Here is a 23,242-nt window from a genome sequence, read left to right on the forward strand (position 1 = left end):
GTTTATAACGAGTAAAATCTTTTTTTTTTTTTTATGGATGTATAACGCATGCAGAAATATGTCAGCAAGTTGAAATGCAAAATGTTAATATCAACTTGCCAAACATATTTCTAGTAGTTTTATGCATGAGCAAATCCATTCATAGCTAGAAGTGGTTTAATTTTAAGTCTTTCTTATCTGACAGATTAGTTAAAATAGTAGGGAATGCGGCTGGAGCGCTAAATGAAGAAATGTGGCTGCAATCCTAAATGTTTTGGTTTCAATTCTTTAACTTTTGAAATGAGTACTATATATATATATATAATATATATATATATATATATATATATATATATATAAACTACTTAATTTACTCACATAAAATTAATATACGAAAGTATAGATTTATGTGTAAACTTTAAGTATTTACTTCAAAAGTGCTCAATACGTAGGTAGAGCTAGTTAGTAATTTATAAAATATATATGGCGATTAAGCTACACTGAATATTCCGCGTTTCATCCATTCTAGGACTCCTCAGGCTGAGGAATCCTAGAGTGGATGAAACACGGAATATTCAGTGTAGCTTAATCGCCATATATATTTTATAAATTACTATATATATATATATATATATATATATTGGCTCTATAATAATAAATACAAAATCTGCATGAATTAAAATATATTTAAGCATATTTTACGACCAGGCAAAACTGCCCCCCCCCCCCTATAACTAGTCTACAATACATTTTTTTAATGTCAAGAGGAATTCTGAAGTCTGGCGTTTCTTTTTATTTATAATCCTAACAACGAAGGCTGAAAAACAGGGCAAACAGCTATTTTGTTTGTGTCAAGAGAGTTTAGAACGAATTCTAATTTTTAAATAAACAAAAAAGTGAAACCAGTTTCAAAACGTTAAAAGTATACAGGTCAATAAAAAAGTAAATCTTAATGTGTTTGATAAAAGTGATTTACTGATTTATATATATATTTTTTTTTAATTTTGTAATTTTCGAATTCACAACTGTTAACTATAATAAAAGATTACAAATTTTTCTATGTGACATTTTTTTTAAGTGATATTAGTTTTATTTTTTTAAAGATTTGAAACATACACTTTGGAATTATCTGAAAATGTTTTTTTTTGCCATGATGAAAAGCTATTTTAAAAAATAAATATCACTTATCAAGGCAAAAAAACACTCAAAGATGAGGATTAATGAGATGGATGGATTGCCAATTGAACGATGAAGAATGCTATGAGAGGATTAAAAAATGAATTTCTTTTTTGGTCCCTCGGAGAGGGATTTATATTTTCAGTGGTGTCCGTCCGTGCGTCCATTAGTCTGGACGATTGTCAGATAACCGTTCATTAGTTTTTCCTGAAATTTTGCCACAAATTGTATTTCATTAAATAGATGTGCACAGTAAAAAAAAAAAATTCTTGTGAAGATTCCGTTGCGTCCCCAGGGACTCAAAAGGTAAAAAATGTCCCCAAATGGCCAAAATGACACGTTTTGCCCCATAATTTTTGATCCATCCATTAGATTTTTCTTAAAGCTTAAAGTTGACCAATTGTTCTTAATATAAATTCAGTATTGGTGACCCTGGCAAAATTCTGGTTTGCATCCCTCTGGGACTTTTAGGGCTAAAAGAAAATGCCTTTTTGGAGCTCTTTTTTCATATGACTCAAAAATTTGATATGTATGTCTATATATAGTGGTTTTCCATGGTGCTGAATTCAAATATACAGGTCTTACGGCGTGAAACTGCACCGTTAGTTCATTTTTCACTGCGATTCAGCATTCCCAGTTCAAAAGGGGTCACAAATGCCCCAAAATTGCAAAAAATGACACTTTTTACCCCATAACTTTTGCCCCACCCATTATATTTTTCTGATACTTGGCGAAAATGTGAAGGCAACGTTGGCCCTTCACACTTATCACATTCATCATTTCTTCACTATTTTTTGTGGTGTCATTTCACATGCAGCACCGGAGGGGAACCATGCACGCGCGGCTTGTTTTAATGGAAATCGCTCTAGAAAAGGCATGAAGCCACTCGATTTAAGAAGCTAACAAAAACAAAAGATGATTATCACAAAACCAGGAGATGTTTATTGGCCTTAGTTTTAAAGAGGCGAACGTTATAGAGAGGAGGAAAACAATCGGCAGAAAGTGAGTTCCAAAAACCTGCAGTTCTTGTAAAGGAGCTGTATTACACTAAAGTATCGAATAGAAAGTCTCAGAAAGAAAAGGCACACACCTACGATTGAAACGATACAAGCTAAATCCTAACAGGATTAAACAAAATGAGCCATTTCATATCCTAATCCACAACCAAATGCGGGTCAACTTTTATGTTAGTTAATGCCAGGGAGATGGGTGAGAAATAACACCAGAATAGAGAATGGCATTATCAGCGTAGATGTTAATCTTCCAAGTAATATTCTTGTACAGCATCATCACATTGGCACACCGGTCCCATTGGATCACCAAAGTTAAGCAACATTTAACCTGGTCAGTACTAAATGGGTGACTATTTGGGACTTCCAGGTGCTGCATGTGCTCTCTGCTTATCTCAGCATTGTTTCTAGTCGTCCTGGACTTCTTGCCACTGGACTCAAGCAGTGCCGATTCAGAAGAGGTGTAGTTGGAAATTGTGCAACCTTTGCCTCACAATTACATGCGCAGCTGCCCCTACAAGGGGTATCCTTTGTCTTTCGAGACTAAATGAAGGCATCGAATATTCTCTGAACGATAACTGATGTAGAGAAAAGTGTTGGGCCTAAATGGCCAGCATTGATAGAAAAAGAAAATGAGGAGGCGCCATTCAGAATTACTCGCAAGCTTTGATCAAATAGAAAAAACCTAATGCCAAGGACATTATCACTATTACCATAACCCTGAAGACCAGAATGCCATATTCTGTTAAATCTTTGAAATGTCAAGGGTAATGGCACTATTGTTTCCTGAATTATCCATAAATCAGTTACAGCATTTAAAAGATCATCACTTGAACGAAGACCACAAAAGCCATAGGACCATCACTAACGAGGCCCAAACTTTCTAAAAAAAAAAGATGAACAAGCTTGCCATTGACCAATCTTTTAAAACATTGCTAATAACAGAAAGGAAACTATCAAGATAATACTTAGTCGGGTCAGACCGATTACCAGCATTTTGAAAGATAGGGACAATAAAAAACAAGACTGAGGCAAAGAGACTGAATAATTTTGAGAAAATAGAAGAAAGTTAAGGAGTACAATGTTTTAAATATAATAGAACAGAATCTATAGACTGGTCAAGATCATAAAGAACATTGAAATTATTGATCCAATCTGCTAGCTTGTTTATGTAATCAGTATGGATCACAAACGATTTTGGTTTTCAAATACATGTTTAACACAATTTGAAAGACACATATCCAGTCAATTGCTAAGGTTGCTGGAACAGTGGTTGAATCGTGTTACCGCTCCATAAAGTACCTGTATGTAATACTCTATCTCTACTTTAAATCTACCTTTCAAGGAGTTTTTCACCTCAGCGTTAAGTTGTGGTTTTCGTGGAACTCGGCAAAAGATGTACAAGGTGCCTTCAATAAGTTTCCAGACATTTTTGATATGGACACTTTTATCGATGGTGCACACTTGAAACTCTCCTCTGTAATCTCAAGCTGCAATGCACTTGTTGCACCCTTCCAAGTACTTCTGGAAGTCTCCATGGAAATCCTCTTGTATGAGCGTGTATATGACTCTTGCCACAGCCTCTTTCATCTCCTCAATTGTCTCATAATGACAGTCTCTAAGGTTTTCCTTGAGCTTAGGGAATAACCGAAAGTCACAGGTTGCAAGGTCTGGACTATAGAGAGGCTGAGAAACTAGTCTTGATGCACATCTTGGTCAAATAGTCTGATCTTCTCGGAGCCTCCTTGGGACAAACTGCATTCCCACACTGATATCAAACTGTGCACTTATTGTCTCTATAGACACATGACAGTCTTTATCCATGAAATTCTTTATTTGGCCAATCAACTCTGGTGTTCTGATTTCTTTACTCCCACACCTTTCATCATCCTTCACAGACGCCCTGCCTTCCTTGAATTTCTTATTCCACTCAAAAACTGATGCTTGATTCATACAAGATGGTCCAAAGCAGTTTGAAGTATTCTATACATTTCTGTGGCATTTTTTCCAAGTTTAAAATAGAATTTTATTATATATCATTCTTCTAAAGTATCCTCACATTCAGATTGCATTTTAGAAATTCACCAGCTGACAATCAGGCTTTAGTAGGGTGTATTCCAATTCCTGTTGTAGTTGTTCGTTTGAATCTGAAATCATAAAAATTGGTCAATCATCTCATAAGATGTATAGCAATAACATATTGAATTTTCAAGAATCTGCAACAATTTTAAATGCCTGTATGAAATAAGTCTGGAACTTGTTGAAGGCACCTCATAGCATAGTTGCTTCTATCTCATTAAAATAAAGGCAGCATTTTCTGTCTATGTTTCTGCTCTGTAAAACAGTCTAACAGAGGTAGTGACGATGTCATAACTATCATATCGAATTTTAAATCGCCTTGGACAAATATTTGTGCAGTATATAGACGTTCACATCTTCTGTTCCTTTACATGACTTGTTGTGTAAACACGCATTAGATTGTTTGTTTAGTGCTGCATGTTTCGCTGCATGTGAATAGCAGATCTGCTACGGGTGAGAGATGTTCAGCCAAGAGAAGGAGGGCACAGAAGAAATAAAAATTCCTAATTTGGAGTCCGGCCACCCAAAATTTCATTTCTCTTTGGAAATATATCAATGTCTCTTTAAACTGAGAGCAATCTACTTGAGAAAAATAATGTCCATAGATTGTCTTGAGATAGATCTTTTTGAGTAGACACTGACTGGCAATTATCGTTAGTGGATATCTCTGGTAATAGTCAGTCTCTGGTTGGTTAAATGGGGATGACAGAGAAAAAAAAAACAGAATATAAAATTTCTGGTCAAAAGAACATATATTTCAACCTATGGGCAGGGAGGATAATTAGAACCAGTCGCCCGGGAGTATGACAGCCAGTTAGGGTTGGACGTTTTAGACTTGGTTGATTCCCGGTTGTTCTTGGGGACAGAGTTTCTATTTGTGTTAGGATGAAATTAATTTGGTTAGACAAACATCTCATTTTGCAAGTCTGTTATTCAATCTCAAAAAACGAGTATTATTTGTAACCTGAAAGAAAGAAAACAAACAAACAAAAAACAAGTTTTATTTGTTTATAAACCATAGTTGTTTGGATGGAGAACTTTGCATTAACTAAATCGAACAACTTACGGCCGACACAATGAGTGGAACTATCACGGCTTGTGCCGTGAATGCACACATAAATGTTCATATGCTATGTTTTTGACATACCGAGGAACTGTTTCCTTGCTGATTACAACTTTGTTGTATTCAAATCCAATGTTAACAAATTCTTGTCAAATGCGGTTTTATAAGTAATAATGAAGTTATACTATTGTTCAGTTTTGTGCTCTCATAGTTTTGCTCATTATTGACAACCATTTCAGTCTCATTAGCACTTATCCTCGAGTGGCTCTTGACCTTAACACACAATAGTAAAAGAAAACATATTTCTCTAAGTGTTGTTACATAACTTTTACCACTTCTGTTTGTCAATAGTGATCGTATTTGCTTCCTTCCTATCTCGAGATAGGAAAAATCAGTTCACAAGAGGAAGTGCACACTGACTCCACAAAAAGTAAAATGAGCACTCCCGTCAGTATTCTCTGGTATGAGTGCATGAGGCGATTGGCAACAAACCAATCCTTTTGGCTGTTTTACAAGTACTTTAACGGAATGTGCTCTGATGAACTTAAAGCACTTGTGCACATCTCAACGTACATACCCCAACAAGAAGTCAAATCTCACCACTTCACTGTTGAGGTCCCTAGATGCTGGAAATGCCTTCTATTTTAATAGTTTCTTCCCTCGGTCTGCAAGACTTTGTAATTCCCACTCCGTTTCCTTCTTCCATGACTATTAACTTACAGAAGTTTAAATGTTATGTGAACAGACGTCTCGCTGCTTAACTCCCCACAGTCCCTTGTTAGACATAATCCCAAATAGTAGCCCCTTACGTTCCATGTAGCAATATGCCTTGTTTACGGTGATAGTTAAAAAAAAAAATAATTAAATCACTTCTCAATTGAACATAAAGCACAGTGCTGAACAGAATCCCAAGTTCAGAATCATAAAGTTCAGTGCTGAACAGAATCCTAAGTTCAGAATCATAAAGTTCAGTGCTGAACAGAATCCTAAGTTCAGAATCATAAAGTTCAGTGCTGAACAGAATCCTAAGTTCAGAATCATAAAGTTCAGTGCTGAACAGAATCCTAAGTTCAGAATCATAAAGTTCAGTGCTGAACAGAATCCTAAGTTCAGAATCATAAAGTTCAGTGCTGAACAGAATCCTAAGTTCAGAATCATAAAGTTCAGTGCTGAACAGAATCCTAAGTTCAGAATCATAAAGTTTAGTGCTGAACAGAATCCTAAGTTCAGAATCATAAAGTTTAGTGCTGAACAGAATCCTAAGTTCAGAATCATAAAGTTTAGTGCTGAACAGAATCCTAAGTTCAGAATCATAAAGTTTAGTGCTGAACAGAATCCTAAGTTCAGAATCATAAAGTTTAGTGCTGAACAGAATCCTAAGTTCAGAATCATAAAGTTTAGTGCTGAACAGAATCCTAAGTTCAGAATCATAAAGTTTAGTGCTGAACAGAATCCTAAGTTCAGAATCATAAAGTTTAGTGCTGAACAGAATCCTAAGTTCAGAATCATAAAGTTTAGTGCTGAACAGAATCCTAAGTTCAGAATCATAAAGTTTAGTGCTGAACAGAATCCTAAGTTCAGAATCATAAAGTTTAGTGCTGAACAGAATCCTAAGTTCAGAATCATAAAGTTTAGTGCTGAACAGAATCCTAAGTTCAGAATCATAAAGTTTAGTGCTGAACAGAATCCTAAGTTCAGAATCATAAAGTTCAGTGCTGAACAGAATCCTAAGTTCAGAATCATAAAGTTTAGTGCTGAACAGAATCCTAAGTTCAGAATCATAAAGTTTAGTGCTGAACAGAATCCTAAGTTCAGAATCATAAAGTTTAGTGCTGAACAGAATCCTAAGTTCAGAATCATAAAGTTTAGTGCTGAACAGAATCCTAAGTTCAGAATCATAAAGTTCAGTGCTGAACAGAATCCTAAGTTCAGAATCATAAAGTTTAGTGCTGAACAGAATCCTAAGTTCAGAATCATAAAGTTTAGTGCTGAACAGAATCCTAAGTTCAGAATCATAAAGTTTAGTGCTGAACAGAATCCTAAGTTCAGAATCATAAAGTTTAGTGCTGAACAGAATCCTAAGTTCAGAATCATAAAGTTTAGTGCTGAACAGAATCCTAAGTTCAGAATCATAAAGTTCAGTGCTGAACAGAATCCTAAGTTCAGAATCATAAAGTTTAGTGCTGAACAGAATCCTAAGTTCAGAATCATAAAGTTTAGTGCTGAACAGAATCCTAAGTTCAGAATCATAAAGTTTAGTGCTGAACAGAATCCTAAGTTCAGAATCATAAAGTTTAGTGCTGAACAGAATCCTAAGTTCAGAATCATAAAGTTTAGTGCTGAACAGAATCCTAAGTTCAGAATCATAAAGTTCAGTGCTGAACAGAATCCTAAGTTCAGAATCATAAAGTTCAGTGCTGAACAGAATCCTAAGTTCAGAATCATAAAGTTTAGTGCTGAACAGAATCCTAAGTTCAGAATCATAAAGTTTAGTGCTGAACAGAATCCTAAGTTCAGAATCATAAAGTTTAGTGCTGAACAGAATCCTAAGTTCAGAATCATAAAGTTTAGTGCTGAACAGAATCCTAAGTTCAGAATCATAAAGTTTAGTGCTGAACAGAATCCTAAGTTCAGAATCATAAAGTTTAGTGCTGAACAGAATCCTAAGTTCAGAATCATAAAGTTTAGTGCTGAACAGAATCCTAAGTTCAGAATCATAAAGTTTAGTGCTGAACAGAATCCTAAGTTCAGAATCATAAAGTTTAGTGCTGAACAGAATCCTAAGTTCAGAATCATAAAGTTTAGTGCTGAACAGAATCCTAAGTTCAGAATCATAAAGTTTAGTGCTGAACAGAATCCTAAGTTCAGAATCATAAAGTTTAGTGCTGAACAGAATCCTAAGTTCAGAATCATAAAGTTTAGTGCTGAACAGAATCCTAAGTTCAGAATCATAAAGTTTAGTGCTGAACAGAATCCTAAGTTCAGAATCATAAAGTTTAGTGCTGAACAGAATCCTAAGTTCAGAATCATAAAGTTTAGTGCTGAACAGAATCATAAAGTTTAGTGCTGAACAGAATCCTAAGTTCAGAATCATAAAGTTTAGTGCTGAACAGAATCCTAAGTTCAGAATCATAAAGTTTAGTGCTGAACAGAATCCTAAGTTCAGAATCATAAAGTTTAGTGCTGAACAGAATCCTAAGTTCAGAATCATAAAGTTTAGTGCTGAACAGAATCCTAAGTTCAGAATCATAAAGTTTAGTGCTGAACAGAATCATAAAGTTTAGTGCTGAACAGAATCCTAAGTTCAGAATCATAAAGTTTAGTGCTGAACAGAATCCTAAGTTCAGAATCATAAAGTTCAGTGCTGAACAGAATCCTAAGTTCAGAATCATAAAGTTTAGTGCTGAACAGAATCCTAAGTTCAGAATCATAAAGTTTAGTGCTGAACAGAATCCTAAGTTCAGAATCATAAAGTTTAGTGCTGAACAGAATCATAAAGTTTAGTGCTGAACAGAATCCTAAGTTCAGAATCATAAAGTTTAGTGCTGAACAGAATCCTAAGTTCAGAATCATAAAGTTTAGTGCTGAACAGAATCCTAAGTTCAGAATCATAAAGTTTAGTGCTGAACAGAATCCTAAGTTCAGAATCATAAAGTTTAGTGCTGAACAGAATCCTAAGTTCAGAATCATAAAGTTTAGTGCTGAACAGAATCCTAAGTTCAGAATCATAAAGTTTAGTGCTGAACAGAATCCTAAGTTCAGAATCATAAAGTTTAGTGCTGAACAGAATCCTAAGTTCAGAATCATAAAGTTTAGTGCTGAACAGAATCCTAAGTTCAGAATCATAAAGTTTAGTGCTGAACAGAATCCTAAGTTCAGAATCATAAAGTTCAGTGCTGAACAGAATCCTACTGACAAAGCAGGATCAGCTGATATCACCGCAGCCCAGCCCACCTTCTGTTGGGCTGATTGTCGAAGACATATCTTCAACTGGTATGATTGTGAACCTATCGATTACTTTACGCTTACCAGCGATTGTGCTGTGTAGCTTGTAGATGGGGGAATTAATTAAGAAAACAAACTTATCACAAATATGTTTTATCAAACGCAAGGAAATTTAATCATCTATCGATCTGCTTTTCTGTTTTGGACCCCCACCCCCAGAGTTTCTATTGCCTTTTATAAAACTCTGTAAAACAACATGTCAGCCACTTGTGATCGATTGAAATAACTAAAATCTTAAAAAACAGATTCAGTGAGTCCAAAATATACGGATCAGCCGTAAATTAAGTATTTGACCAATTGATGGCGGTTATTAGTTGAAAAAAAAAAAATTTAACAAGCGAAAAATTGGAATTTATTTAAACCACATCGAATCGTCATATCAGTCGGCCATTTGAATTATTTTTACAAGCCGATAAAAAAAAAAAAAAAAAAAAACGATAAAAAATTTTTTAAAAAGTTCTCAAACTGAAAAGCTATGTAAATCGAAAGAAGATTAAAATTTCTTGCGTTTCGTAAAACTTATTTTTATTCGCTCTGTTTTCCCCCTGTTAACTACACTGCACAATCACCTACTTCTTTTTGGTACGGTCAGGTCAGGCAGTCAGGCACAGGCACTGTACGTAACGCCGACAAAAATAAACAAAAAAGCTTGTTGCGAAAATATAATAATGTATTAAAGTTTTTTCTACAAAAGTACATTATTAAAAATTCTGTTTATTATTTGTACCTCAACGATTTCATTATAATTTATTAGTATTTCATTGTTTAGTTTATGAATGAGCCTACTATTTGTGAAAGTGTTTGTGATAAAACTGCATTTTTTTTTTATGAATGGGCATATGTAAATAGGCAGTATTAATTCGCTGCATGAATGGCGGATGAATTTGGCGAGACGATATGTGTCTTTTCTCTCTCTCTCTCTCTCTCTCTCTCTCTCTCTCTCTCTCTCTCTCTCTCTCTCTCTCTCCCTTTCTTTCTTTTTACGTTAGATTTTATTATTTTAAAACTTAAGATTAAAAATAAAATCTCCGTTATTACAAAAATAAATAATACAAGCGTAATCGTTTATATTATTTTGTTTTATGCGTATAGATTATTTTATTGGGATGTTTTTTTTTTGTTTTTTTTTTGTTTTTTTTTTGTTTTTTGTTTTTTTTTTCTATTGAAAAATGGTCTTTGGTGATTGATAAATAAATATAGATGTCCTTTTACGTATTCAAGTTATTAACTCTTTCATTAATGTGGGTCGTTCCTTATTTTTCCTACACTCCTTCCTTCGCCATTGGTGGCTGCTGCTGAATATAAAGACGTTTTTTATTTGTTTTTTTTTTTTTATGCTACGTAACATCACAAACGTAAACACCAGTGAGAGAGAGAGAGAGAGAGAAAAAGAAAATATCTGTCTGCTTTTACAAATCTACGCACGCATGCAGCATCCAGTCACGGGGAGAATACGAAAGTCAATTCATTCTTTTTGCTGCACATTATTGACTGGCGAGTTGTAAACGCTGTCAATTTGATCATTTATCGAATAGGATTTATATACCTTCGATTTTTCTTTTGCTTTCCCATTTTATCATTTTCTTTCGTATTGATCAAATTACCTTTTTGGGGGAGAATAAGAAACAGACAGAGATATCGAGGTAAGTAAGAAGCTGTTCTTCCTGTTGGTTCGTTTTCTGCAGACATGATTAATCTGATAGTGACTTGGATTTGGGTGCTTTGGTACGACAGCGGAGCATGAAAAAATTTAACGTTTCCCTTCTGGTTTAAGCCCCTATTTGAACCATAATATTTCACCTTTGCCTTTAAATTTTAATACAAGCCAGGAATTACTTCTTCTTTGGTAGTGTGGCGTATATATATGGAATCACTTTCTTTTCCAAACCACTTTTTTATTTTATTTTATTTATTTATTTATTTATTTATTTATTTATTTTTTTGTCTGTTAGGCTGTAAAATCGACTTAAAATTATAGGGTTTAAATTGATTTCGATGATTGTATTAAATAAAAAATTATTTTCTGTATCGTCACTTAAAGTTGGGGGTTAATGAGTGGCAGTTTTTTTTTTTTTTAACAAAAATCATTTTTCTTTTCTTTTTTTTTATCGTACCTCAGGTTTTATCGTTTTTTTTTTTTTTTTTTTTTTGTTATTGTGTTTTTCTAGCATCATAGCGGATTCTACACATTCACTCGTTCATACATTCCAACCGAGAGATCTTTAGATTTTAATAGTCCCCTTATTGGAGACTGGAGTGATTCTATAAAAGTATCGGTTGTTTAAAAACTTCAAAAACACTTCTGAATTTCGGAGGGTCACGATAATAAAAACAAGTCGACCATTTTTATCGTTAAAAACTGCTCCAAATACGCTGAGATTTAAATTAATTTCAACAAGTATATTTTAGAGTTTCTTTTCCGTATTGCTATTCTGACTTAGTTAATGAATGACTTTTTTCTTTTTTTTTTTTTTTTTTTTTTACGGCAAAACCCAGTCGATTATAAGCTAGAATGATTTTACAAAATTACCGGCAGTTTAAAGGCTTCAATAATACTTCTGAATTTCGAATGATCGTGACAGCAAAATCAAGTCAGTCATTTTAATCTATTATAATGAATTGACCGGCATACTTCACGACCGTGCGAAATCTGAATGTTAATTTGAAGCTTAAATCGAATTGAAATTTGTTTCTAACAAAACAAAGGTCAAGTATTATGGTCCATTTGTTGTGTTCTTAAACCAAAGGAAAACTGTTTTCATACGTGCCGCTTTCGCATTATCTCCATATCCATATTTAATAAAATGACTGCAAAAATTCCCATCTGGACCAAAGTATCGTAGGTTTGCAACAACAGATGCCACAATACGGCTAGGCTAATAGCCACTATCTTATGTAGCTTTCGACCACCATTTTAGGCAAATTCAGTCGTGATAATAAAATGCTACATTGCATCCTACGAGCAACACCATCACAATCACAACTATAAAAGAAGGAGTCCCTATTTCTCTTTCAAAATATTTAGTACTACCACTGATACCAGTTGTCACCGGGATGAATTCTACATGTTCTACAGATTCTGTAATTTCATCGACTGTAACTGACTAATATATACATAAACCTAACATAATCTTTCGAATTTCCGATTCAGAAATAATGAAGGCTCCCTTCCCAAAGTCCCTCCATTCTGATTAGCTGAGCTCTGAAAATTCTCATATTCCGAAATTCAATTCTTCCCTTTATAAACGAACGGTTATTAAAATTAAATTATGGCAACACTAAGGGACACATTATTTCTCACGGCATCAAGTTCATTTAATGCTTAGGTCATTACAGTCGTGTATGTGTGTGTACGATATAAATCATTCTATTGCTTGCTTTTTAGCTGTCGGCCTGCTGTTCCCTATTATTCTGTGTGTACACTCTCTCTCTCTCTCTCTCTCTCTCTCTTTGGGCTTATTTTTTCACTAATGGTTCTTGTGTGCGTGTGTTCGGTTAGTAAATAAACAATACGTAGCGCAACTTTTCTAGAGAAATATATATATGTATATAATATATATATATATATATATATATATATATATATATTCAGTAAATTTACAATAATTTTTTATTTATTATATTTCTATTTTTTTCTGGTTAGTTTCTTTTAAATTTGTCTGCGTCTGTTACTTTGCTCAGCTTCATCTGGTGACTGCCAGTCGAGCCCAAGCCATAATTGACGGAAAATCCGAATGATCCGGGTTAATTTCTTCAAAAGTACCCCAAAAATATAGGCGGGGGGTCATTATACAGGTTGGTCGATAAAAAGGATGCTTCTTTGTTATTGTAGCAAAATCTGATAGCCGAAAAGTTGATTTTTAATTAAATACACAATGATAACTACTTACATTTTTTGCCGATTTCAACAATAAGCAATGTTATCTAATTGTCATGCTACAATTATTTAAGTTTTCCATGATTCAATGAAAAAATAATTTCAGCTATGTTTGTTTTGGCACGTGACATGCCGTAAATACAAGGGAAATAACTAAAATTTCTTCTTTTTTTTTTTTTTTTTTTTTTTTTTTGAAAACTGTTCCTTTTATTCATTAATTTCTACCTTATCGTTTTTCATGCGTTTTGGATATTTTCATTACTGCGACATGGCAATTCATTATATACTACTGGTTTCACTTGAACATCAATATATCGATTTCTGACTTTTGTTGCAATAACGAAGAAGCACCAACTATTTACGAATATTCTTATTAATTATATTTGAAAACTTTTTTTTCTTCAAAAACATATGCTAAAATAAGGATATTTATTTGAATAATAAAAAAACAAGTTTGCCAAACTATTTCCTGTTTTTTTAAAAAAACTTATCCTACAACATTTTTTAAATTCTTTTCTCCTTTCTTTCAACGTTCTGAATTATCGGCCTCTCACTTTATTGAGTTTATTCTTTGAATAGTTTTCTTTTCGTTTTTTCCCCCTTGATTTATTAGTGATAAAACACTATTCTTTCATACGAAAAGAAAATCGGCTAAATTTTTTAATTTACGAGATTTTCCAGTGCGTGCTCACAAAAAAATAATATTAAACCCTTGTGTTTTCCCCTCTGTCAACCTAAGGAAAAACGCGCAGCGAACGACTTCAACGGATATACCATTTTCATTTACGATACTACACTTCACAATTTGCTGGGCGTTTGCAATAACCATTAACTAGTTTCAAAATATTGTGTATCCACAAGTATTGAGAACATAAACATAAGAAGCATAAATTTTGTCTTTTTTGTTTTCTGTTTGTTTTCCATTGAAACAAACTGAGCCACAGCAACGCGTGGCCGGGTACAGTTAGTTAGAAATAAATTTCTTTGGTTTACTTCATTTGCACGAGCGAAGCATTCAGTGTTGAGATTTTAATGAAGTTCTTGGCAGATTACGTGTACCGATTAAACCCTTTTCTGTGGCGCTACTCGTACTACTTAGGCCACGTCGAGTAAATGCATCTTTGGCAACCTTGCTAATCGTAGTATCTATGCTGAGTGCAGTGAGTATGAATTGTACACCATCTTTACATTATTTTAGTCATTGGTTGCGGTTTTGGATACAAAATAATAAACGTTCTTTTGTCTCAATAATTTACGCAAAAAAGCAAGTTCCGCTCTCTTACTCTCTTTCTCTCTCTCTCCCTCCCTCTGTATGGATACTAGCTGGGAGACTCGTCATTGCCCGGGATTAAATGATCAACGAATGTCTCACTCTCCCATATTTTGTATTGCTATCGAAATCTGTGAAATCGACCATTTTTCAATCAAATCGATTGGTTGTCTGCTCTACTCAAGGACCCACCATGGTGCATAGGGGGGAAGATGGGCAATTTCACTGATTTCGATAACAATAAAAGTATTGGAAACGTGAAACATTGGTTGATCTTTATTCAATCCTGGACAACTTTGGTCGCGCTGATGATGTGTGTGTATAATAATAATAATAATAATATATATATATATATATATATATATATATATATATATATATATCAATCAGTACCAGATACCTTCAAGTTTTCCAAAACTTCCTTAAGTGATTCGTTTTGATTCACTATCTTGAGATATTTCTACCGCATATGGGAGATACCTTTCGTTTTCTTCCGCGTCCAATCATATATATTTTTTTATTATTTGAAAAGATTTGTATTATTGAAACAGGAACATCATACTTCTTTGAAATGGATTTATATCTCATCCCTTCCTTATGGGAATTGACGATCCTGTTTCTAGGGTCATCAGAGAGTTCTTTTAATTTCCTCATCAAATTTTAGATAGACCCTTCTGTTGGACACCTTTTCTACAAGATTGAATAAAATGATGAATATTCCTGAAAAATAATGTGATACCTGTATTAGAACAAACATATGATAGTGCCACAATACTTAGAATAATGGCTATGGTTGCAGAAAGTTAAGAAAATGCAAATAATTCACCTACAAAGAAAGGTATGAATAATTATGAACACTATACATGAACATATTTCACAAATTGACATAAAACGGCTATTGATTGTATTTTCCTGATTCCTACTCTTGCTTTCATATGCCGGACTCTTCTGGTTGCAATTTTTCCAGAGTGTTGATCGATTAAACCCTTTCGCACGGGAAATAAAAAATCTCATTTAAAAAAATGTTCTCCGCTGACAGTGTGTGTGAGCAAATGCTAACAATTTACATGTTTTCATACTAACAATTATGAGATTGTACTTTTTTTTTTGTTGACGATTACGTGTGAACACTGAAAATTTTAGCAAAAAAAAAAAAAAAAAAAACTTTTTTAGAGTAGAGGATGAAGTTCCATATAAATTTAATGTAAACTGACCAATTTTTTACCAATAAACCTAAATTCAAGTGGTAAGGTCGTAAAATCGCGCGTGATTGCCTAAAAAAGTAGACTCCCACCTAATAAATAAATAAATTATGTGCGTTGATTATTTATCTCCTAGAGAAAACAAAATTTTGGTTATCTGCCCTAAAACGCTAGAATTGCTCAGAGAATTCACTTTGCAGTAAATTTATATGCAAAACTGATTCTCCACTCTAAATTCTTAGTAACTTTTTCTTTTGAAGATTTTTAATGTATTCACACGTAACCGCCTAACAAAGTAGGATCTCATTTCTAATTGAGGGTGTTAATCTATAATGATACTGACACTTGTCAAAAAAACTGATCGCGGCTGATGACTGCAAATAAGAGATTCGTCCTCATGTCTATTCTTAAACGTGTGTGTGTGGGGGGGGGGAGAGAGAGAGAGAGAGAGAGAGAGAGAGAGAGAGAGAGAGAGATCATATTTAATTTTTTTTTTTTTTTTTTTAGTTTCCAATCGATTTTGTGTGGGAGAGATAGTTAATTGATTTCTGTTTGTATCATCTCCATCGTCGTCTTCCAAAATCTGAATAATGAAAGAAGAAATGTATGCGTGCAGGTGGACGAAAAGAAGAAATAACGATCTCCGATTGGCTTGTTTGCGTTTTCGCCTCCGCCTCCAATGTTAAATTAGTGGCGTCGGTCCCACGTTTTAACGGACCTCCCTCTTTTAAAATCCCGCATATCGCACCTTTCTGTCATCTTTCGTGTGGCGACGATACCGGGTGCTATATTTTTGAGTGCTCAGTCCTTCTGCTGGCAGTCTTTCGTATTTTTACTCCGATACTTACGTTTTTTATCACTTCAACTATAGTAATCTGCAGTTAAAAAATAGTAATAATAAGACACGGCAGGTAAGTGAGTGTACATTTCAATTTCATTTCCATGTTTTGTTTTGTTTTTTAAAGATTGATTTTCGTCTGCCAAGAACAACTCGGATTCACGATGGCAAAAAAAAAAAAAAAATGTTTTTACTTCATTTTGTTTCTCCACTTAAGAAAGAAAAAGAATGTAAGTGTTTAATTTTAATCATATAATTGATATTATTATTATTATTATGATGATGATGATAATAATAATAATAATTGATATAATAATAATAATTAAAGACAATCGGAAGATGGTGTTAAAGACGGGACGATTTTAATGACGAAAATGGTTGCTCCATATTATCCCTGTTTACTTGCTTCCCCATAGTATGGATTGGAACAAAAATAAAATTGCATCCGTTGAGAAGGATTTCTTTTTAACTAACGGACGACCGAAAAGATGAACTTAAGTATCAAAACAGATACTACATTTTACTCAAAAGAACAAGAAATTTAGTAACTTTATTGTCAAGCCACAAAGACAAAACAAGCCTAAGGTTGTTTTTGTAACTTGAAAAATATGGCACACAAATGAAATAGTTAATTTCCTCCCCCCCCCCCAATCTTAAATGTGAATTAATTATTTTAGTCATTGTGGCCGAGATTTCATTAAACTAACCAAACATAGTTTATTCCATTCATCATTTGCAATCCCCTCATAAGCATCACCATTTAATTGACAATCAATCCATCTGGTAAGTCTTTATTTTCGAGTAGCTTTTGGCCTTGATAAGTAGTAACTCATTAGTAAAAAAAAAAAGATTAAACTGAGTTTGTTTCCTTATGTCTTTACAATTAAAGAACGGCATTGCCTTTTTTACTACAAGAGGTATATCATAACTTCATACTAAATTTCATTATTATTTTTTTTTATCTTTTGTCAGTAAAGTTTTAATTTTTGTTTAGTTATTTTCATAACTTAATAATTTTTTGTTCCAGATAAAGTTCAATTTTTTTTTTTTTTTTTTTTTTTTAGTCGAATTTATCTGACTAAAAGAAATCATTATGAGTACATTTTAAAACATTCAACCAGTATCATTGAAAACAGTGATGCATTTACAAACTTCATTAATGCTATTTATCTCCCTCCCACGGCGAGATAATGCGACACAAGGGTCGGAAAGTGGGATTGAAGCGCCAACGCCCTAGAGGAAAAGCACTCTGTCCTGCAAAAAAAAAAAAAAATATGCCTAGGCATCCACGTTGGTATTCCCAGGTAGGATCGCCTCAGGCAATTAGCAATAAACTAACTCCTTCTCAAAGGGTGAGCAGGCAAAGTCTGGGAGGGTTTAACTCCCAGAACTGCTCAGGACCAGTAACATATCACAGTCAACGGGTGGGGGGCATTTAAAAAATTGGCTAGATTGTTGGTTTTGTTGCTGATCAGTTTTCATTCTTGTATTTTTAAAGAAATTCGCGTCTATAATTGTCTTAAATTGAATGTTTACAGTCAGAAGTTATTTGACTTCCAGACATACACACGAAATTCCTACAGCTTAGAAGACCGAACTGTTAAAATTGACACGGTGATATATGGGACAAGGAGAGAGACTCTAGTTGAAGTCAGTGCCTCTAATGATGCTAGTTTCAACGGAGAAGATAACTAAGTAACAAGTTCTGATGTACAACATGAAAAGAAACTGATCTCTATCAATAATCAATATCATGGGAGCTACTGGGCTTATGCGAAAGTATTTCGGAAATTACCTGTTGAATATACTCTTTTTTTTTTTTTTTTTTTTTTTTAAATGCACTTAAAATAGCAGTTAGCATCCTAAAAAAATCTCTTGGTTAGAGTCTCTGAAATGTCTTGCATCTTTTAGGATGCTTCATCCCCAGCAAAACACAAACATAAGAAAAATGGGGGGGGGGGAGATAACCTATCTTTGACCAAATTTTTATTTCTCTTTTCCTCAAATTCATCCTTATTAGTCTCTCCCATATATTCGTTGTTTTCCTCTTGCCAATTGACCCTGTCACTTCAACTGCTCTACTTTTACTAAACAAAACACGTTCATCCATTGTTTCACAAACTAACGAGGCGACCTGTTATACACATATCTACCTATACTGCTCATATATTATTATACGCTTTTTGAACTGTAAATAATCTTTAATTTTTAATGGTTTAATTGTTAGTAACAACATAGTTTATTAAATTTATGGGAGTCATGATTAAAAGAAAATAAACTGTTTCCAGTCATCTATATAAATAAAACAGTAGATGTATGTATGGATGTGTGAAAATATTTAACCGATAAACTCTTAAACTACTGGTCGCATGACACTGAAATTAACAGGAAATTGTAATCGTACACCAAGGGCGGTTTATAACTATTAAAATCTTTGGAGGGATGAATAACGCATACAGAAATATGTCGGTAAGTTGAAACGCAATGTGTTCATTTCAGCTTACGGACATATTTCTATTTTTGCGCATGCGCAAATTCGTTCATAGATTGAAGTGATTTAAAAAAAAAACTGATAAATTTGATTAAATTTGATTCAATTTTTCATATATTTGAAACCGAAAATTGTATACAGTGTGAAAATTGGCTTCTGTTTTTTTTTTTTTTCCTTATTCTGTTTTTTTTTTCCTTATTCTGTTTTTTTTTTCCTTATTCTGTTTTTTTTTTCCTTATTCTGTTTTTTTTTTCCTTATTCTGTTTTTTTTTTCCTTATTCTGTTTTTTTTTTTCCTTATTCTGTTTTTTTTCCTTATTCTGTTTTTTTCCTTATTGTTTTTTTCCCTTATTCTGTTGTTGTTTTTTTTTTTTTCATTATTCTGCCTTTTCTTTTCCTATTTTTGTTTTTTACCTTTTGTTTTTTACCTTTTGTTTCTTTTAGTTTGTTTTTTTTAGTTTGTTTTTTTAGTTTGTTTTTTTTTTAGTTTTTTTTTTAGTTTGTTTTTTTTTAGTTTGTTTTTTTTTTGTTCGTTTTGTTTTTTGTTCGTTTTGTTTTTTGTTCGTTTTGTTTTTTGTTCGTTTTGACTTTTTTTCCTTTTTTTTTTTTTGTTCCTTTTCTTCTTTTTTTTTTATTTTTCCCCTTATTTCCTTTCTATCTTTTCGCTTTTATCTTCACCAACTGAGGCATTATGATTATCTCTACGAACACTAACAAAGCATAATTTTTTTTCCTTCATTTTTGATGGAGAATGTTATTTCGTGTGTTTCAAATCACTGTTACAAGTGACTGAAAATTTTGTTAGGGATTTTAATGATGAAACTTTATCGATTTTACTTCGATAAAGATTAGTTCAGCACCGTTTTAATTATTGAAGTTTATATGATTTGCATAAGTTGAGACATGCTCTAGTTTCAATTTTTAACAACTCATAGTGAAAAACTTAACTATTTCTTTAAAATTCAATGATTTAAAAAAATAGATTAGAAGGAAGTTGGAACTTCGAAATATAAACTGCATTGTTCTTTGGCGTTATGAAAAATAAAACAAATAAAAATATTTCAAAGATTGCAGATTATTATCGATTATTAGATATAAGTTTTATTCATGCACCTGGGGAAGGTTCATGCTATCAGACTTTTATTTTCAAATCGACACTCGCAGTGTGACAGAAATCGATTGTTTCAGTAGAAATGTTTTACAGTGTAAAGGCAAGATACTTTTTAATATATTTTTTTCAAATCTGCCTTTTGTATTATTTAAATCTGTCGAGCATAAAAAGATATTAAAAATGTTTATTTGTAACAAAAAGAGGAGACAATTTTAAGGGGTTAAATTTTTCCTGAAGTGTTTTTTTTTTTTACCTTTGGTAAATTCTGTTTTATTCATTTTCATGGAGAAAATTGGAAGAACTTATGGTTAAGTTATTATAGCAACATTCAAAGTTTTAACTCTTAAGAAATAGTGATATATTTAAAAAAAAAAAAAAAAAAAAAAAAACGATTATAGTCAACATTATTTTTTAACTTTCAGCTCCTGCTGTCCATTTGGTTTAATAATTAAACATGATCAAGCAGGGAAGAAAGGGAGGACTTTCATGTTATCTGAGAAGAAGATAATCATTAATCAGAGAGATCATATCTTGCTTGTCACCGTCGTTTCATCTATGGAGCAGAAACCGGAAGTCAAAAAGAGCTGACAATCTTGACTATAACCGGAAAAACTATTGTCTTGATCTTTGTATCATCTCCCTTCTGTATCAACATTGTCTTCCATCTCATTTTCACTTTAGATCAGTCAGGGCACGAATAGAAGGCAAAAGTGTAAGTTTAAGTCATCAAAATGGGCAAAAGTGTAAGTCATAAAAATGTTAGGAATCAAATTAAAGATATAGCTACAAGGAAATAATAGATAAAAGTTCTTAGGTCAGTCAAGTAATACCAAAGACAAAAAAAAAAAGCACTTGAAACCTCTCTGCTAAACAGGAAGCATTTTAAGGTGAGAATTATGTTAAGTGGAGCAATCTAGGGAAAGAAGTGGCGCTCTCCCCTATATCTATAGTAGCCAATGGAAAGGGAGCCTTCGGTTTGCCTTCGACTATGGTCAATACATTTTTTTTATATAAATTGATCATGAAATTATTATGAATATAATTTTGTTTGCATGAAGGAAATTCACAAATAAACTTTCAAAACATAACAGTTCTCTTGTGAAAGTTGAGTCTGTTTTGCTTTTTTGTTGTTTCTTTTTGTTTTTGTTTTTTCATTACAGCTGCAAACAGTAGGACAGATGTGAGTCATAACCTCAATTTTTCTAGAATGCTCTGAAATTATTGGTATATTTAATTTGTAATAAATGTAACTCGCGAAGACTCAAGTTTACACAAGTATGCGGTTGATAACTGTAGTAGCACTTTGATGACTTTTTAATTTTTATGGCTGGATATTTTTTTAAAGAAATCACAAATGTGTCTGTTTGCAGCGCTTCATTTGAAGTTGACAATCAGTGGAAATGGATGTTAATTTTTGCTCTTGATATAATTCAAAATTGGTCACATTTACAGAAGGCCACATATTTGATCCAAATGATCTGTATTGATCGATGTGGAATTTATATATCTAGAAAAGTGAAAATGTGTATGAGGATACTTCTCAACCTATGTACTCAACGAATCTTTGATCTGCAAACTTGAAATTTGGTATATAGGGTATTCAGATATGTGAAAAAAATTTTAATTGATTTTTATCTGGAAAATAGGGCTACTAAAGGGTCAAAATTTAAAAATTGGTACTTGGAGAGTCATTGGATTTTTATCTGTTTGTCATCTGTTTTATGATTCAGCTTCCTTATGTTAAGAATAAGTAGGTTTGAAAACACTTTTTAAAGATTGTAGCAAGCTGGTCTAATGGTTATTGTACTTGACTCATTATCTTTAAGTTTTGGTTTCAATCTCAGCCCGAGTATTTTCTTTTCTTACAAGAAGTGAACTATTTAGAAAAAAACATTACTTGCATGTACATGTCTCAGTTTCTTTTATTTTTTTTGTACTTCATTTTTTGTTAAGGAATTTAATGTTACGTTTAATACCTATGGTATTTTAGTTAATAGTAATTAAAAAATCCGCATTAATTAAAATATAATATTTATGCATATTTTACGACTGGGCAACGCCAGACGACCTGCTAGTATATGTATGTATATTTCTAGATGTGACGATGTATGGAAGTGAAATTTGGTTAGTGAGGGTTGAGTATATATGTTGCATGGAGTGAAATGATATGAGAATTATATGATGGATTTGTAATGTGAGTCTTTAAGACAAGATATGATCTGATGACCTCAGAGGAAGATTAAATCTGGAGAGTATAGAGAGATATATGCAGATATGGTATGGCCACATTGAAAGGATGAACAAATGCTTGGATTAGTGGATGTAAAACAGTTGAAGTATCAGGATCAGTTAGCAAGAAAAGAAGAACGTAAGAAAAACATGGGGAAAGTGATAAGGATGGTTTTAAGAGAAAAACGGATAAATTAAGACCTGGCCAGAGATAGATTAGTTTGGAAATCTGTTTCTAAAAGCTGTCCAACATATGCCGTCATGTAAAGCAGACATTTAAATAAATATGATGATAATGATGATTTCTAAACCTGATAAATGCTTAATAATACATAACATCACGTTAACACAGATTTAATGGACCAGTTGAAACCTCTAAATTATTGCACTTCATTTTGTTCTATTTAGTGGAGGAAATGTATCATTTTTATAGATGCCATTTATTTATATATATGAGTTCAGATGTGTCTACCTGATGAGCCCAAATGAGGGCGGAACTCAAGTCTTGGACTTCCGGTTCGTTGACTGTCATGGCTCTTGTGGGCTGCAACGTTGTTTGGCTGTGGAATTATATATATATATATATAGGGTGTTCAATAATTAACGTTACAAAAGTTTTTGACTATATTTATTAAAGAAATTAAACAATGCAAATCACTCAAATGTAAATATATACAATAGTCTTATTAGAGTTAAAATATCCAAATTTTATTCAATGTAACCGCCCTGTGCATTAATAATCTATTACAAACGTTGGTGAATGCTCTACACGAGTCACAAATGATTTTTTTTTTTTTTTGTAGCACTTTGACCTATTCCTCACTTAATTTCTTCTTTAGAACCTCCAAATTGGTATGGTGTGAAGCTGAGACTTTATTTTCCAAGATAGACCAAATATCTTCATCTCACCAGT

General features: G+C 33.0%; 1 protein-coding gene across 6 annotated transcripts in view; it reads left to right on the forward strand.

Moving 5' to 3' along the window:
- The window catches only part of LOC145283640 (solute carrier family 23 member 1-like), a 428,662-nt gene that overhangs the window by 222,022 nt on the left and 183,398 nt on the right, over positions 1–23,242 (forward strand). The window contains exon 1 of one of the 6 annotated variants that reach the window (XM_080132605.1): positions 10,681–10,955. The exons of 4 other annotated variants lie outside the window; for them this stretch is intronic. The gene's annotated coding sequence lies outside the window, so the exon portion shown is untranslated. Of the gene's footprint in view, positions 1–10,680; positions 10,956–16,140; positions 16,573–23,242 lie in introns of those variants that run through there. One more of the 6 variants, XM_080132604.1, reaches the window with a different exon arrangement.

The sequence above is a fragment of the Euprymna scolopes genome, chromosome 8, assembly GCF_053919585.1.
Source record: "Euprymna scolopes isolate OS-2025 chromosome 8, ASM5391958v1, whole genome shotgun sequence".
NCBI classification, from domain to species: Eukaryota; Metazoa; Mollusca; class Cephalopoda; order Sepiida; family Sepiolidae; genus Euprymna; species Euprymna scolopes.